Source organism: Humulus lupulus, chromosome 6, assembly GCF_963169125.1.
Source record: "Humulus lupulus chromosome 6, drHumLupu1.1, whole genome shotgun sequence".
NCBI classification, from domain to species: domain Eukaryota; kingdom Viridiplantae; phylum Streptophyta; class Magnoliopsida; order Rosales; family Cannabaceae; genus Humulus; species Humulus lupulus.
Genome location: NC_084798.1, coordinates 99,169,904 through 99,185,847, shown reverse-complemented (window position 1 = coordinate 99,185,847; position 15,944 = coordinate 99,169,904).

The following is a 15,944-nucleotide window of genomic DNA, read 5'->3' as shown; positions in this document are numbered from 1 at the left end:
TTCTAGATGTATTTCCAGAGGATCTGTCAGGGACAGAGCCAGTGTCTAGGGCACCTTATAGGATGGCTCCGGTAGAGCTGAAGGAACTAAAGGTTCAGTTACAGGAATGACTAGATTTGGGTTTTATCAGGCACCATTTTTTTCCATGGGGCGCACTAGTTCTCTTCGTGAAGAAGAAGAAAGGTTGTTCTCTGAGGATGTGTATCGATTATAGAGAACTTAACAAATTGACTATCAAGAACAGGTATCCTTTGCCAAGGATTGATGATCTATTTGATCAATTACAGGGTAGGATGGTATTCTCCAAGATAGATCTTCGATCTGGTTATCACCAGCTAAGGATCAGGGAGGAGGATATACCGAAGATAGATTTTCGCACTAGGTATGGGCATTATGAGTTTTTGGTGATGTCATTTGGACTGACTAATGCCCCAGCAAAATTTATGGATTTGGTGAACACGGTGTTGAAAGATTACCTGGATCGGTTTGTGATCGTCTTTATTGACGATATACTGGTATACTCTCAGTCAAAGATAAAGCACGAGCAACATCTCAGATTAGTATTACAGAGGTTGGGAGAGCACATGCTATATTCAAAATTCAAGAAGTGTGAGTTCTGGTTACCACAGGTGACTTTCTTAGGTCACATAGTCAGTAAGGACGGAATTATGGTGGATCCAGCAAAGATTGAGGCAGTCAGAAAATGGCCAAGGCCAAAGAATGCTTAAGAGATCAGAAGTTTCTTGGGATTGGCAGCTTATTACAGACGCTTTGTGGAGGTGTTTTCCAAGATTGCGTCAACACTGACAGAGTTGACATGCAAGAATCAGAGGTTCATATGGTCAGACAGGCGTGAGGACAACTTCCAAAGACTGAAGAAAAATTTGATCACCACTCCAGTTCTAAGTCTTCCTACAGATTAGGACAAGTTTGTGGTTTATTGAGATGCCTCAAGGCAGGGCCTAGGTTGTGTCCTTATGCAGACATGGAAGGTGATTCCTATGCATCATGTCAGCTAAAGGAGTATGAGTAGAGGTACCCCACACATGATCTAGAACTTGCAGCAATGGTTTTTGCACTAAAGGTATGGCAACACTACTTGTATGGTGAGAAGTGTGAGATATACACAGATCACAAGAGTTTGAAATACTTCTTCAAATATAAGGATTTGAACATGAGGTAGAGACGTTGGTTAGAGCTGGTGAAGGATTATGATTGTGAGATCCTCTATCACCCAGGGTAATCCAACGTGGTAGCAGATGCCTTAAGTCGGAAGGGTCCGGGACAGTCGTATAGTGTGAGACATATATTTAGGGAGTTGGCAGAGGATATGACTAGAGCATGTATTGAGTTAGTGGTGGGCCAGTTAGCCAACAACTCCCTGCAGTCTACTCTTGTAGAGAGAATCAAGGAGAAGAAATTGAGTGATCCACAGTTGGGGAAGATCAGAGGGGACGTCCTAGCTGAAGTAGCTAAAGACTATATAGTGTCAGACATGGGTTTATTGAGATACAAGGATTGGATTTGCATTCCGATGGACACTGATATAAGATGGGAGATTCTAGATGAATCTCATACTACCCCTTATTCTCTACATCCAGGCACCACGAAGATGTACGAGGATCTAAAAGTTTTGTATTGGTGGCCTGGGATGAAGACGGATGTGACTGAGTACGTGGAGAAGTGCCTGACCTGTTAGCAGGTCAAGGCAGAGCATCAGAGACCAGCAGGGCTGTTGCAACCTCTAGATATACCAAAGTGGAAATGGGAGGACATCACGATGGATTTTGTGGTAGGATTGCCCAGAACAGTGGGCCAGCACGATTCAATCTAGGTAATCGTGCTCCGGTATACAAAATTAACTCACTTTCTACCAATGAGGATGAATTACATGGTTGAATAGTATGCAGATCTCTATGTGAGATAGATAGTACGCCTTCATGGGACTCCAAGGTCTATCGTGTCTGATAGGGACCCTATCTTTACTTCCATGTTTTGGGGAAGTTTACAGAAGGCGATGGGTACACAGCTGAAGTTCATTACAGCTTATCATCCTTAGACCAATGGTCAGTTTGAGAGGATTATCCATACACTGGAGGACATGCTGAGAGCATGTGTATTGGAATTTGAAGGGTCTTGGAGTAAATATTTGCCTCTGATAGAGTTTTCCTATAATAACAGCAACCGGTCGACTATTGGAATGCCACCTTATGAGATGTTGTATGGTAGGAGGTGCAGATCGCCCATTTACTGGGATGAGATGGGTGAGAGAAAATATTTGGGTTCTGAGGCAGTTCAGAGGACCATTGAGGCTATTTGAAAGATTAGAGTTTGGATGCTCGAGTCTTAGAGTAGACATAAGAGTTATTCAGATTTAAAGCGGAGGAACGTGGAGTTCCAAGTGAGAGACTATGAGGGTGTTTGACTCCTTAACTAAAAAACTGTTTTTTGTTTTTAAAACTTAAAAAAAAAATTCTGAAAACAAGTAGGGGTGTTTGACATTATTTTCATAAAACAATTTTTAAAAGCAAAGTTACAAAATACAAAAAATTTTGAGAACAACAAAAAGTTGTTTTCAATTTTTTTTTTTCATATAACCTTTTTAATTATTATTATTATCTCACATCACTTTCACTCTATCTCTCCTCACTTTCTCTAACATCACTTTTGATCTCCTTATTTTCTCTCTCATCACTTATTATCTCATTATTTTCTCTCTCATCATTTCCTATATCATCATTTTCTCTCTCATCACTTTCTCTTACATTAATTTCTCTCTTCTCAATTTTTCTTCCCCAAAATTTCTCTCCTTACTTTCTCTCTCCTTATTTTTCATCACTTATTCTTTCACATTACTTTATCTCATTATTTATTACAAACTTTTAAAAGATTTTTCTCTTTGTAAATATATTCATTAATTTTTTATTTAAGATTTAAAAAAAAAAAAAAACTAAAAAATTATTTAGAAAACATTAACCAAACACATGTTGTTTTTTGAAAACTACAAAAACTGTTTTCTGTTCTCATTTCTGAAAACACAATTTTGAAAATAAAAATAGAAAACAATGCCAAATAGGCCTTATGTCTTCCTTAGGGTTTCACCACTGAAAGAGGTGAAGAGATTTGGGAAAAGGGCAAGCTAAGCCCTGGGTTTGTTGGACCATTTGAGATCCTGGAGATGATCGGTTAGGTGGCCTATAGGTTGGCCTTACCCCCTGCACTATCCAGTGTGCACAACGTATTTCATATTTCCATGCTGAGGAAGTATGTATTAGATGGGACTCATGTGTTGAGTTACGAGGATCTGGAACTGGAGACATATTTGTCCTATGAGAAGCAACCAATTCAGATTTTAGACAGAATGGACATGGTCCTGAGGAACAAGACTATACCTTTAGTTAAGATATTATGGAGGAACAACAAGGCCAAGGAAGCGACCTGGGAGATGGAGGCAGATATGCAGAATCAGTATCTCAAGTTGTTCAGGTAAAATTTCGAGGACAAAATTTCTATAAGGAGGGGATATATCTGCCTTGAATGTAAACCTGCTGATTAAATCTGCAGTCAATAACTTGTCCCATTAATCACAATAAGCATACCAAGGGCTTTCCCCCACAGGATAAATCTTACCACACCACAATCATAAACCACTTGCAGTGCTACAAACATGCCCATGGCATCCATACATTACTCATAATCCCTGCTCTTCCAATACTCAAACCATGCCTCCAACCCCAGCATGCAAATATCACAGTTATATATATTCACAGAACAGGTAATCATATGATCACAATCATATATATATATTCACGGAGCATATAATCATATAAGCAAGAGCCAAGCTCTATCAGAATCTCATGCTCCCTAATACAATGTGCAGGTAAAGCATTTACATTCTATTTAAGCAAGTCTCCGCAGAGAAAATAGCACCATATCATCGTCCAAGACGATCACAAATCCCATTCAAATAAACCTTTAAATGCACTACTAATTTGATTCATAAACACTAGCATTAAACTAATGCTCAAGATATATTTAGCACTCTCAGTGTTCCAATCTGATACCGACACAATCCTTTATATAATTTCCTTTCTCTGATCTCTAACTGGTCCTAACCAGATCCAAGATCAACCTTAAAGGATTCCATCTTACTCAGCAATTAACCCCTTAATTCTTATAACTCCGCTGAGCCACTCAAAACTGTGTTTACAACTGTTTCTATTTCTGACACTAATACAATCACCATTCTAGTCTCTTTTCATAAAGATAAGCCCTGTCAGACCACCTGGAAACACATTCAAAATCCACAGACTAATCCAGTCTATCCTGATCTCACTGATATGATCCAAGTGATATCCATCACGCTAGCTAAGAGTTCCATGCATCTCCCTGCACAAAACTCTAGCTCTCACTACAGGTATCATGAACATAAAGAACCATGTACCAAACTGACTAACACAAGGCTTTCCGCTCTCAAGCCCAAGAATTACTATACTTTCTTTGCTATTCAAGATTGCTCCACAATTACTTAACCAACCCATATCCTAGATCAACCAAAGCCAGTCATATCTAACTCATGAAACCAATGATGAGTCCTTTTATCATAACCCAACTCATCTCTCAGGTTGCCAATACCATACTGCATTCTCATCATATCATGACCATGTGATCTATATACACCATCTTTATACCCTTCTCTATATATACTAACAAAGGAATGACATGGCACCAAAGTCAAACAACATAACTCAAAACTAGAAAACTGACCTGTCACCCCCGAGGAACTAGTCTCGGTCTCTGACTCTGACTGCTCTGGAATAAACACTCGAGTTGGAATCGAGCTGTCTAACCCTTTTTTTCCCATCCTTAAACATGGGGAACCTCTTCACAATATGCCCAACCATACCACACGCGAAACATGCCTTTGCTCGGCATCCTCCCAAATGATGCTTCTTGCACCGAGCGCATTCTAGGTAAGGCTTCCAGCTTTTCTTCTTACTTGCTCCAATAAGTGGAGATACCACTATCTGAGCTTCGTGCTCTCCAGCACTCTGCTTCCCAATCTGATGCCTTGCGCTCTCAACAGCAAGAGCCTTCCCTACCACCTGAGCATAGGTAGAGACTTCATGCGCTGGGGCAACTCTAATGCCCTGAGCTATTCCATGATTCAACCCTAGAATAAAATTTTCCTTCTGAGCTACATCTATGGGTACAATGTCAAGAACAAACTTGGCCAACCCATCAAATTTAGTAACATACTCGGCCACCGATGCGTTACCCTGAACAAGATTCAGAAACTCATTCATCTTAATGGTCTTGGCTACATCACAATAATACTTCTCATTAAACAGTTGTCTAAACTCTTTCCAATCCATCACAGCTATGTCTCGTGTCTGGGACACTACTTCCCACCACGTCTGGGCATCATCTCGCAATACACATGTAGCACAGATCACCCTATTGTGACTCACCAGTCCCATACTATCAAGAATGGAACTGATCATGCCCATCCATTGCTCAGCTCTGAATGGATCTAGGCCTTCCTCCAAGACTGGAGGATAAAACTTCAGGAATCTTCCACAGAGAAGTTCCCATCTACTCTCAACCCTAGGCTGAGCTAAAACTGATGCCACCCCTGGCATAGTAAAGGGAGAGGTACTCCCCAACAGACTCCGCTGTTGCTTTAAATACCTGATCTCTTCCTCCTGCCTCTGCAATCTTAATTGCAAATCTGTAAGCATCTGCTGAACATTCATTGGTGCAGGTGAAGAACTGATACTCTGGCTGTAACTCCCAGCCCCTGTATAACCACCACCAGGCCTCATAATTTGCCTTGAATGTAAACCTGTTGATTAAATCTGCAGTCAATAACTTGTCCCATTAATCACAATAAGCATATCAAGGACTTTCCCCCACAGGATAAATCTTACCACACCACAATCATAAACCACTTGCAGTACTACAAACATGCCCATGTCATCCATACATTACTCATAATCCCTGCTCTTCCAATACTCAAACCATGCCTCCAACCCCAGCATGCAAATATCACAGTTATATATATTCACAGAACAGGTAATCATATGATCACAATCATATATATATATATTCACGGAGCATATAATCATATAAGCAAGAGCCAAGCTCTATCAGAATCTCATGCTCCCTAATACAATGTGCAGGTAAAGCATTTACATTCTAATTAAGCAGCTATGCACACAACTACAGAAATAGTTACCATTCCTTGAGTGAAGATATCTTCAGTGATGAGTGTACATGCCCAGCTTATCTTCAGGAACCATAAACCTTGGCTCGCTCTGATACCAAGTTGTAACGCCCCAACTCCAGGGACTGTTATGGTGTGCCTTGTAAATAGTGCTAAACTCACTAATCGAGTTATTTGGCCAAAATCGTGTAACTAAGTGTGATTAGCGGTTTAGGGATTAAAAATTTTGGTTAACATGTAACGTTTCATTAGAACATTTAATATATATGTTGGGATCCCAAAATTATAATTTCAGAGTCTACTACAAGAAAATATTTACAACAGGCCGTTCTATGCGGCAAAACAGGGTTTAACCCTAGTTCCACTTTAAACCTCGGCCATGGCGGACGAGCAGCTGCATATGTATACATCATCACCTAAGCTCTCCAACTCAAGGATGGTCCATCTTTCTTTTGCCTTTACCTGCACCACAAAGCACCCGTGAGCCGAAGCCCAGCAAGAAAACACAATACAACATGATATAATGTCAACAGTAATTGTATTAATTGTTCAGGACCAACAGTCCAAGCAAATAGGTGACTATCACAAAAGTCACAAATGTGGGGATAGCACCCTTTAGCCATGTGATGATAGGATCACCGGGGCTTAATAAACGAGTAAGCATCTCACTAGCTTCAACAGGATAAGTGCATGGTGATTGGTCACCAACATAACCTTCCTCCCGACTCTAGAGTTGTAACTATGGAACAGCGTTCCCTAGCCATGTGACAGACAGTCATCGGGGCCCTATGCCCTGGCTCTGAGTGCTAGTCTTAGACTAGTCAAGCACTTATATGTTCATCGACTTTAGGGTCGGTCCAGAATTAATGCCATAGAGCCATTCAATGCTGATATCGATTAGATCTAATCTTCATTCGACCCTGCATCCTTGACGCTCATGCCGTTTCTGACCCTTAGGTCAGTGAAACACGACCAGTGTTCAGCTCATTGTGAACTTGATTAATAAATCACAGCTTCACGGATGGATCCAACACCATTGCCGATTCTGACTAATAAGTCAGTGCCATACACAAGTAAGCCATGCCACCAAACATATGTCACATATCCAATATCCATAAACAAGGTATTCAACATGCTTACTTAACAAGTATTAATACAATTAGGACCATGCACAAACCCAGAGGCACAAGCTCTGAACAATATCATACCCAGTACTCAAAGCATGTCCTAATCACATGTTTCTTGTGCATCACATGCATCATATTTAACAATCCAACATGCACCAATAATAGCCATGCATGTCACATTTAATAATCAACCAACATGCATCAATAATAGCCATGCATGTCACATTTACACAGGGTGCAGTTTTCTTACCTCAGATTCGAGCTAGAATGATTTAAAGAACGACCCTTGAGAACGATCAACTTTAATCCTTTAGCGGTCACCTAATCATAACCAAATATAGGATATCATCAATAAAAATGATCAACATAGGTTCCCAAACCAATATCTAGCCTCCGGGACATCAATCCACACTTAACCGGGTAGTAGGATCGACCCCGAGGCCTATGGGTAGCATCCCCAAGTCAAAAACCCATTTCTGGCCAAAACTGCCTCTATGGGCCGCGACTCATCACAGCCATGCCATGGCTCACCTCTAGACAGAGGCAAATTCCTCCCCAGAAACACACACAGGCCGCGGCACACCATAGCCAGGCCGCGACCCTTTACGAAAACCAGCAAGCCACCAGCTTGCTTCCCCTGCGTTTTTCCTCGAAACCAAACCCTCAAACCAGTCCCAAACCTCAACCTAACACCCAATCCAACCCCTAAACATCACCTATATCAAACCCTCATCAAAACCCAAGTTAAACATCAATCAAACTTTCATCAACTCAACTATCCATCAAGAGAGTTACAAACTAAAAACTCAAAGCTAAAACAGAGTAAAACCAGAAACCAATGGCTAAAACTCACCTCAATCTGAGATTAAACCTCCTTCAATGGCTGAACCAAGTCTACAAACCCAGCTCCTTGATTTCCTAGCTTAATTCCCCAATTCAAGCTCAAAAACTCCAAAGAGGAAATGGAAGAGAATGATGTACGGGAAGGAGAAGTAACACTCTATTTTTGTTCTGTTTTTCTACAGCCATCTAAAGGTCATATACATCCAACCAAATGACCTAAATGCCCCTAGGTCATTAAAAATTTCTAAAGCCTTCCCAAGGGCAAAACCGTCATTCCCCGCTTATTTCGTTAATTATACTTAACGCTCTCCAATTCCCGCTATTCTCAATATTCTCAAATACCAATAAATCATATCCCATTACCCTTTAATTCCCGGTAATGTTCTAACCATCAAAGTGACCCCGAGACTCACCCTGAGCCCCGAACTTAAACCCGTTATGACTAGACAGAACACTTACATTTCATGATCGTCTCATGCCGAATAGCTCGAACCAATCCACCTTATAATGTGGCTATATTAATTAATCACAACCATGCACCCAAAATACACAATTACGCCCACAGCGGCCAAATTACCAAAATACCCTTATAATTATAATTACTCCCATATGCACGCATTTACCATCATATAATAATATAATTCACATAAACATGCATATGATCATTAAATAGCATCATAACTCAATTATGGCCGTCCCGGCCTCCCAATCAAGGTCCTAACCCTTATTAGGGAATTTGGGGCATTACAACTATCCCCTCCTTACAGAAATTTCGTCCTCGAAATTTACTCCACAGCTCGAAACAAGAATTCCACTCACTTGACATAAATTCCTCAGGTCATTTCCTTGACCTCACTATCTCTATATAGCTTTACCTTAACCCAAGGTACATTCTGTTCAATAGAACCTCATTACTTATGTCACAATCTGAACTGGCTATTCCTTACCGGAATACTTAACCTTAACCTTCAGATTCTCATAACTCAATTTATAAATTCCTTTAACCCATGTCCACTACATGGAAGTACATAACTTACTGCATACAATTTCCAGTGCTAAGATATAACTGATTCAGAGTCAACCTTTTCAGATCCATTCAGGACTCAACTGCCAAAATGAACTAGGGCTTAGCTTGCCTTAATTCCTCACCCCTTTCCATGGTGATACTTTAAAGAGGATACATTCTTCTACCTGGAATTCCACATTCCCACTTCTCAATTCTGTAAAAAATTTCCATTTATTCTGAGAAATGAGCAACCAAGCTCCAATCTCCAGCAATCTCATTAATCCCTTGAACCACCTCAGGATCCAGATATACATTAACACATTCATCTTATAAGATGTTCCTCCAATAATAATTGGATAACCCTCTCTCTTTGACTTACCCTCAGTCTGAGAGTGATAAACTGTACAGAGTTCCATCTACATACTCATCACCTTCTTAACCCTTCCAAAACTGGAAGTCACAATAAAGTCTTCATCTAATAAGATAGACCTTGAGTTCACGAAGGCACTCTATCCTTCTCACAAAGAGACTCGAATATTGATCAGTTGCACCATTTACTTATCCTTGCTGATAAAATGAACTCACTTGGACTACTGATCCACAATGACTTGGTGCCAATTCAAACTGACCCATTAACCTGGGCAATCCCACCGTGAAATTCATCGCGATGCTACCTTATTTCCATCATGAAACTCTCAATGGCTATAATGGCCTTGCTGACTTCTGACACTATGTCTTGACCTGCTAACAGGTTAAGAACTTTACACACATCCCATTACATCCCTCTTCATCTCAGGCAATCACTATAAAGCTTTCATATCCTGTTACCTTTCCACAATGCCTGAATGAAGCGAATTTATATGAATGAATGATTAAGTGCATGATTATATGGCATGCATGATTAAGTGAGTATATGGATATGATTATATGCATGTTTATGAGTATTGAATATGCATGTGGGCCTTGTTTTGCTCTTAAGGGCATGTTTGTAATTTTGGCTGTTGAGGGCATAAATGTAAATAATCTTGATAAATTCTTGAGACCACATTATTATGTGGATATATATTTGCAGCTTGTGGCTCGAGGCAATCTTAGTGAGCGGCTTAGCGAAAAAGTCACAGTGGGGATTTATACCCGACTCGGGGTGAGCCTGGGGGTATTTCTGGCAATTTAGGATTTATATTGGAGACTACTTGATATTGAGGAAAATAATTGGTGATTAGTTAGTTGTCGGGGTTTAAGCGATAATTATTAGAGACACTTGAGGAATTAGCGGGAATTGGGAGCAATGACCAAAATACCCTTAGAATGTTTTAAAGTTTAGATTTTGATGGGAGGGCAATATGGTCATTTGATTTAAAACATAGATAAGTATCAATCTACCTTTATACACTTAGTGGATTGGTTAGAGAGTAGTAGAAACTGAAAGAAAAAGGGAAAGAGACAAAAGGAAAGAAAAAAACAGAACTCCTAAGTTAACTTTTTTTTTTCTCTCACTCGGCTCCTTCTCTTTGCACCATTTCTTGGGGGCTTTTGGAGTTGTGGTTCAGAGGAGGATTAGGCCAAAGCTTAGCACTTGGATCCTTGGTGAAGCTAGGAGGTTCTACTGAAATTAAGCTTAACTGAGGTAAGTTTTAGGATTTCTGATGAGTTTTTCTAAGTTTTATTGAGGTGATTTCTAAGCTTGAGTTTTGGATGGAATTAAGGGAAATAAGCTTGAGGAATTTAAGGGCTTGAGGCAGGAAGAATACTAGAGATAACCTAAGGTCGAAATTCTCCATTGAAGGTAACAAATTCTGGCCTTGAAGTTCTGAGTTTCTGGTTGAGTTTTGAGTTCAATGCTTATTTTCTTGGTTTGATGATGCATGTGGTTAAGTCTTGTGTTTTTGGGTTGTGTGGGGTGAGATGTAGGTGATGGTAGGCTCAATTTGGTGTGTATTTGAGGTTTGGAGGAGTTTTGGGGAGCTTTGGCTCGAGGACAATCGAAGAGGAAAACCAGAACATTGGGTGTGCTGTGACTAGCGCTGTAGCGCTAGCCTTAGGGCGCTACAGCGCTAGGCTTGAGTGTCTGGGGGCTTTTTGGCTCTGTTTGTAGTGCTATAGTGCCCCTTTGTGGTGCTGTAGCGCTACCCTATTTCCAAAAGTGGGTTTTTGAGTTATGTCTTAGGGTTTTTGCCCGGGGGCTCGGGGTTTAATTCCACCACCCCGTTTGGTGGAATTAGGACTCCCCGAGGGCTCGTGATTGGTCCCGAGGTTAGGTTTTGGAATTGAAGTTTAGTGATGGTTCTAATTTATGACTGTGACTAGGTGTACGCTAGGGCTCGGACGGGATCGTGCTTGAAGGTTGATTTCACTAGTCAAGCTATTGGGATCAAAGGTAAGAAAACTGCACCAATTTATGTGGATAGGTTGGGACTAAGTGTTCCCTATATTGTATGCACTGTTATATGATTGTGATAAGCCACGTGAATGTGTTAGGAATAAAAGCTCCCTATGTTTGTACAATTTCATGTGATGGTATTATGCCATGGGGACATGTGATAAACGACCTAAGAGTGCCGGAATCAATATTTGCACACAGGGCGCGACTCAGCCATTGGTAGCTGAGGATAGTTTATTTATCACTGAGCTCGGTTAAGCTAGCCGGAGTTAGTGGGTATAACACTGGGGGCGGCCTAGGTGAGCCGAAGACAGTGGGTTAAATAGAGGGTGCCAACCCTGAATATTATGTAATGGTTGCAATAACTATTGATTGTGAATGTGATTATCATTGTTAATCTGATGAGTATGATATGTTGATTATCTCGATGATAAGTTGTTAGCTTGTTGATTGCTATCACTGGATAGGTGAATGTTATGAATGGCTGAATACCTGGTTATGCTTGGTGGAATATTTGGTTATTGATATTGATCATGCTATGATATTATGTTTTCTCGCTGGGCCTCGACTCACGGGTGCTTCGTGGTGCAGGTAAAGGCAAGGATTTGGTGGTTCGGCCATGAGTTAGAGAGCTCTGGGGGCGAGGTGTACATTGTCAGCTGCTCGCCCACCACGGTCAATGGTTTGTATAGGGACGGAACCTAAAATTGTATATTTTGCCATTATAGTGGCCATGGTTGTTTATAACTTTTGGAATTTTTGTAAATATGACTTTTAAACCCTGTTTTGGGATCCCATGTACTAAATAATTATTTTAATGATGATTATCTGTTTTGACCAAAATCTCTTAAAACTTAGCCTGTTTATGATTATAGGGCCACGTTTTCAACCATATGACTTGGTTAGCAAGTCCTGCACTATATATAATACACAGTGTAACGGTTTTGGTTATCCAGGGCGTTACAGCCGCAGTGCGTGTGGTCTAGAGAAGAGCCCTTGGGCTCTCTGACTTGAGGCGGGCCGTGACTTTTTCGCCTTGGGCCGCAATGCTTGAAGGGTTTTTGAGCCTCATGAAGGTTTTGACTACGGGAACTCAAAACTAAGGGCTCGGGATCAATCATACTACCCGATTTAGTAGAATTCGATGTCTCGAAGGCTAGGAATCGGTCCAGAAGCCTTTACTCGCTCATTTTTAACATGATTCTATATTATGGTTGTGACTTAGTTATCGCTAGGGGCTCAGAGCCAGGATCGTGCTTGATGGTTGTTCTTAATATAAATTGCACTCGGACCTGAGGTAAGAAAACTGCACCCAATACTTGATATATGTGATTAGGGCTTGGCTTGGTTGTTTATTATAAATATGAATAGGGTTCGGTCCCCTAAGAATGAATGTAATTAAGTTATGTTTGTGCTCGTTGATTAAACATGCTTGAATGCTACGTGTTTGGATAGTTGTTTAATGATTGTTTGCATTGTCTGCGTAGCTGGGGCTTGACCCCATTAAGGAACATGGTTATTACTATGTTTGTATTTAATTGGTTAAGATATGTGATTAATATGTATGCATACTTGTATTTTCTGAAGTATGCTTTTCTATATCTGTATCTGGTTGTCCGGTTATGTGAATATCTGATTAAGGCATTGACTTATTAGTCAAGGACGACAATAGCGCACTTCACGCTGGTCGAGAGGCTTAGCCCTAATCAGGGATGTACTATTACGTTGGCCAACCCTATGGTCGTTAGAAAACAAAGCGCTTGGCTAGCTCTATGCCTAGTTACTCAGAGCTAAGGGCAAGGGCCCCAAGTGACTCTATGGTCACATAGCTAGGGCATAGGGCCCCAGGTTTACTCTATGATCATTTATTTGTAATTGTATGCATGCATGAGTAGGTTATTACTATTGGGCCTGCTAGATATGTATATGGAATATGTATTTACTGTTCATGCACATGTTTAAGTTTTCTTGCTGAGCCTTGGCTCACGGGTGCTATGTGGTGCAGGTAAAGGGAAAGGAAAGCTAGACCAGCCATGAGTTAGAGAGCTTCAGTGGCAGGGTGCACATATGCGGCTACTCAACCACCACTACCGAGGATTTCTCAGAGGAACTAGGGTTGTATCCCTTATTTTTCTGCTTAGGCCGACTAGTTGTAACTTTTGACTTGTATATACCCTTTTAAACATTTCTTTATATCATTTTGGGATCCCATGTATGTACTAAACTTTTAAATGAAAATTCAACGTTCCCTTTGACTGAAATTTTTAACCCTAACCCTTGTCTCTAACCTTAGTTACACGTTTATAACCAAATGACTTGATTAGCAAGTCTAGTACTATTTAAAGTACACTGTGTAACGATCCTAGATTAGGAGGACCCTGCACTATCTGTATGGAGAGAAATGCAGAATTTATACAGACCACGAGAGTTTAAAGTACTTATTTACGCAAAAGTAGCTCAATATGAGGCAATAGAGGTGGTTGGAGCTGGTAAAGGACTATGATTGTGAGATTTTGTATCATCCAGAAAAGGCTAATGTCATGGTAGTCTGACTTAGTAGATGGAGTTATGGAAGCGTATCAACACTTAGGGGAATAGCATAACCCTTACAATATGATATTAAGAACTCCAGAATTGAATTAATAACAGGATGACTAGCTGATCTAAAGATCAAGCCAACACTTATGGAGGATATTAAGGAGAAACAACAAGATGACGAGTTTCTTCTTAAAAAGAGGGCATTACTACAGAGCTCAAAGAATGCTTATTTTACGATGACTAAGGAAGGCATGCTACAATATAGAAACTGAGTGTGTGTGCCAGGAAAAGGTAAATTAAGAAAGAGTATTATGCAAGAAGTGCACACCACAACGATGTCAAAGCAATGTAATGGTGTCCAGAAATGAAGAAAGACATAGAATAATTTGTAGCTAAGTGCCTTACATGTCAACAAGTTAAGGCTGGACATCAGAGACCCGCTGGAACATTGCAACCATTAGAAATTCCCGAATGGAAATGGGAAGATATGGCCATGGACTTCGTGATGGGGTTACCAAGGACTACCAAGCAACACGACTCTGTCTGGGTAATAATAGATAGACTTACAAAGTCCGCTCACTTCTTGTCAATAAGAATGGTTTTTAATGTGGAGCTTTACGTGGCAAAGATAATGAGATTATATGGAGTTCCAAAGACGATAGTCTCTGATAGAGGATTGGTTTTTACCTCAAAGTTCAGGGAAAGTCCACAGTGTGCTATTGGCACTAAGTTAAAGTTAAGTATGACATTTCACCCTCAAACCGATGGTCAGTCAGAACGCACCATCCAAATATTAGAAAATATGCAGAGGGCGTGTGCATTAGACTTCCCAAGATCATGGAGCAAGTATCTACTGTTAATAAAGTTCTCTTACAATAACAACTATCAAGCTATGATAGGAATTGCACCTTATGAAATGCTCTATGGAAGGAAGTGTCGATCACATCTTCATTGGGACGAGGTTGGTGAAAGATGATACTTAGGACCCGAGGCCATAAGAGAAGCAACAAAAGCGGTAGAAAAGATAAGACAAAGAATGATTGCTGCTCAAAGTTCCCAGAAGAGCTACGCTGATGCTAATAGGTGAGATGTTGAGTTTGTAGTAGGAGATCAAGTCTTCCTCAAAGTATCTCTGATGAAGGGAATTATGTGTTTAAAAAGAGAGGAAAGTTGAGCCCAAGATTTATAGGTCCTTTTGAGATATTGGACAAAGTAGGGCAAGTAGCATGTTGGTTGGCCTTACCGCCATCATTAGCTAAAACACATAACATTTTCCATGTATCTATGTTGAGAAAGTATGTATCAGATCCATCCCATGTGCTCGATTACGAGGCTCTAGAGTTGAAGCATGATTTCAGCTATGAAGAACGACTAGTATGCGTTCTATAACAGGGAACTAAGGAGTTAAGGTCCAAAAGTATCCCTATAGTTAAAATCTTGTGGAGCAATAATATTGAAAGAGAGGCAATGTGGGAATTGGGGGAAGATATGAGGGAACAATATCTCGAGGTATTTGGTAAGTAAAATTTCGAGGACGAAATTTCTTTAAGGAGGGAAGATTGTAATAACCAAGGTTATTATTTTATAAGCTCCTTAAATATGGCCTTAGGTTAAGTTTTATTAGTATATAGTAATGACTTGAGTGGTGAAATTTAAAAAGATTGCTTTAAGTTTAAATTATTTATTTTAAGGTATGATCTTATGACTTAGCAATAATTATAATTTTTATAGCTAGTATTTATGAGATTTTTAGTATATGATTAAATTAGAGTATAGTTTTAAGATTTTATTAAGATTAATGTATATATGTTTAATGGTAGCTTA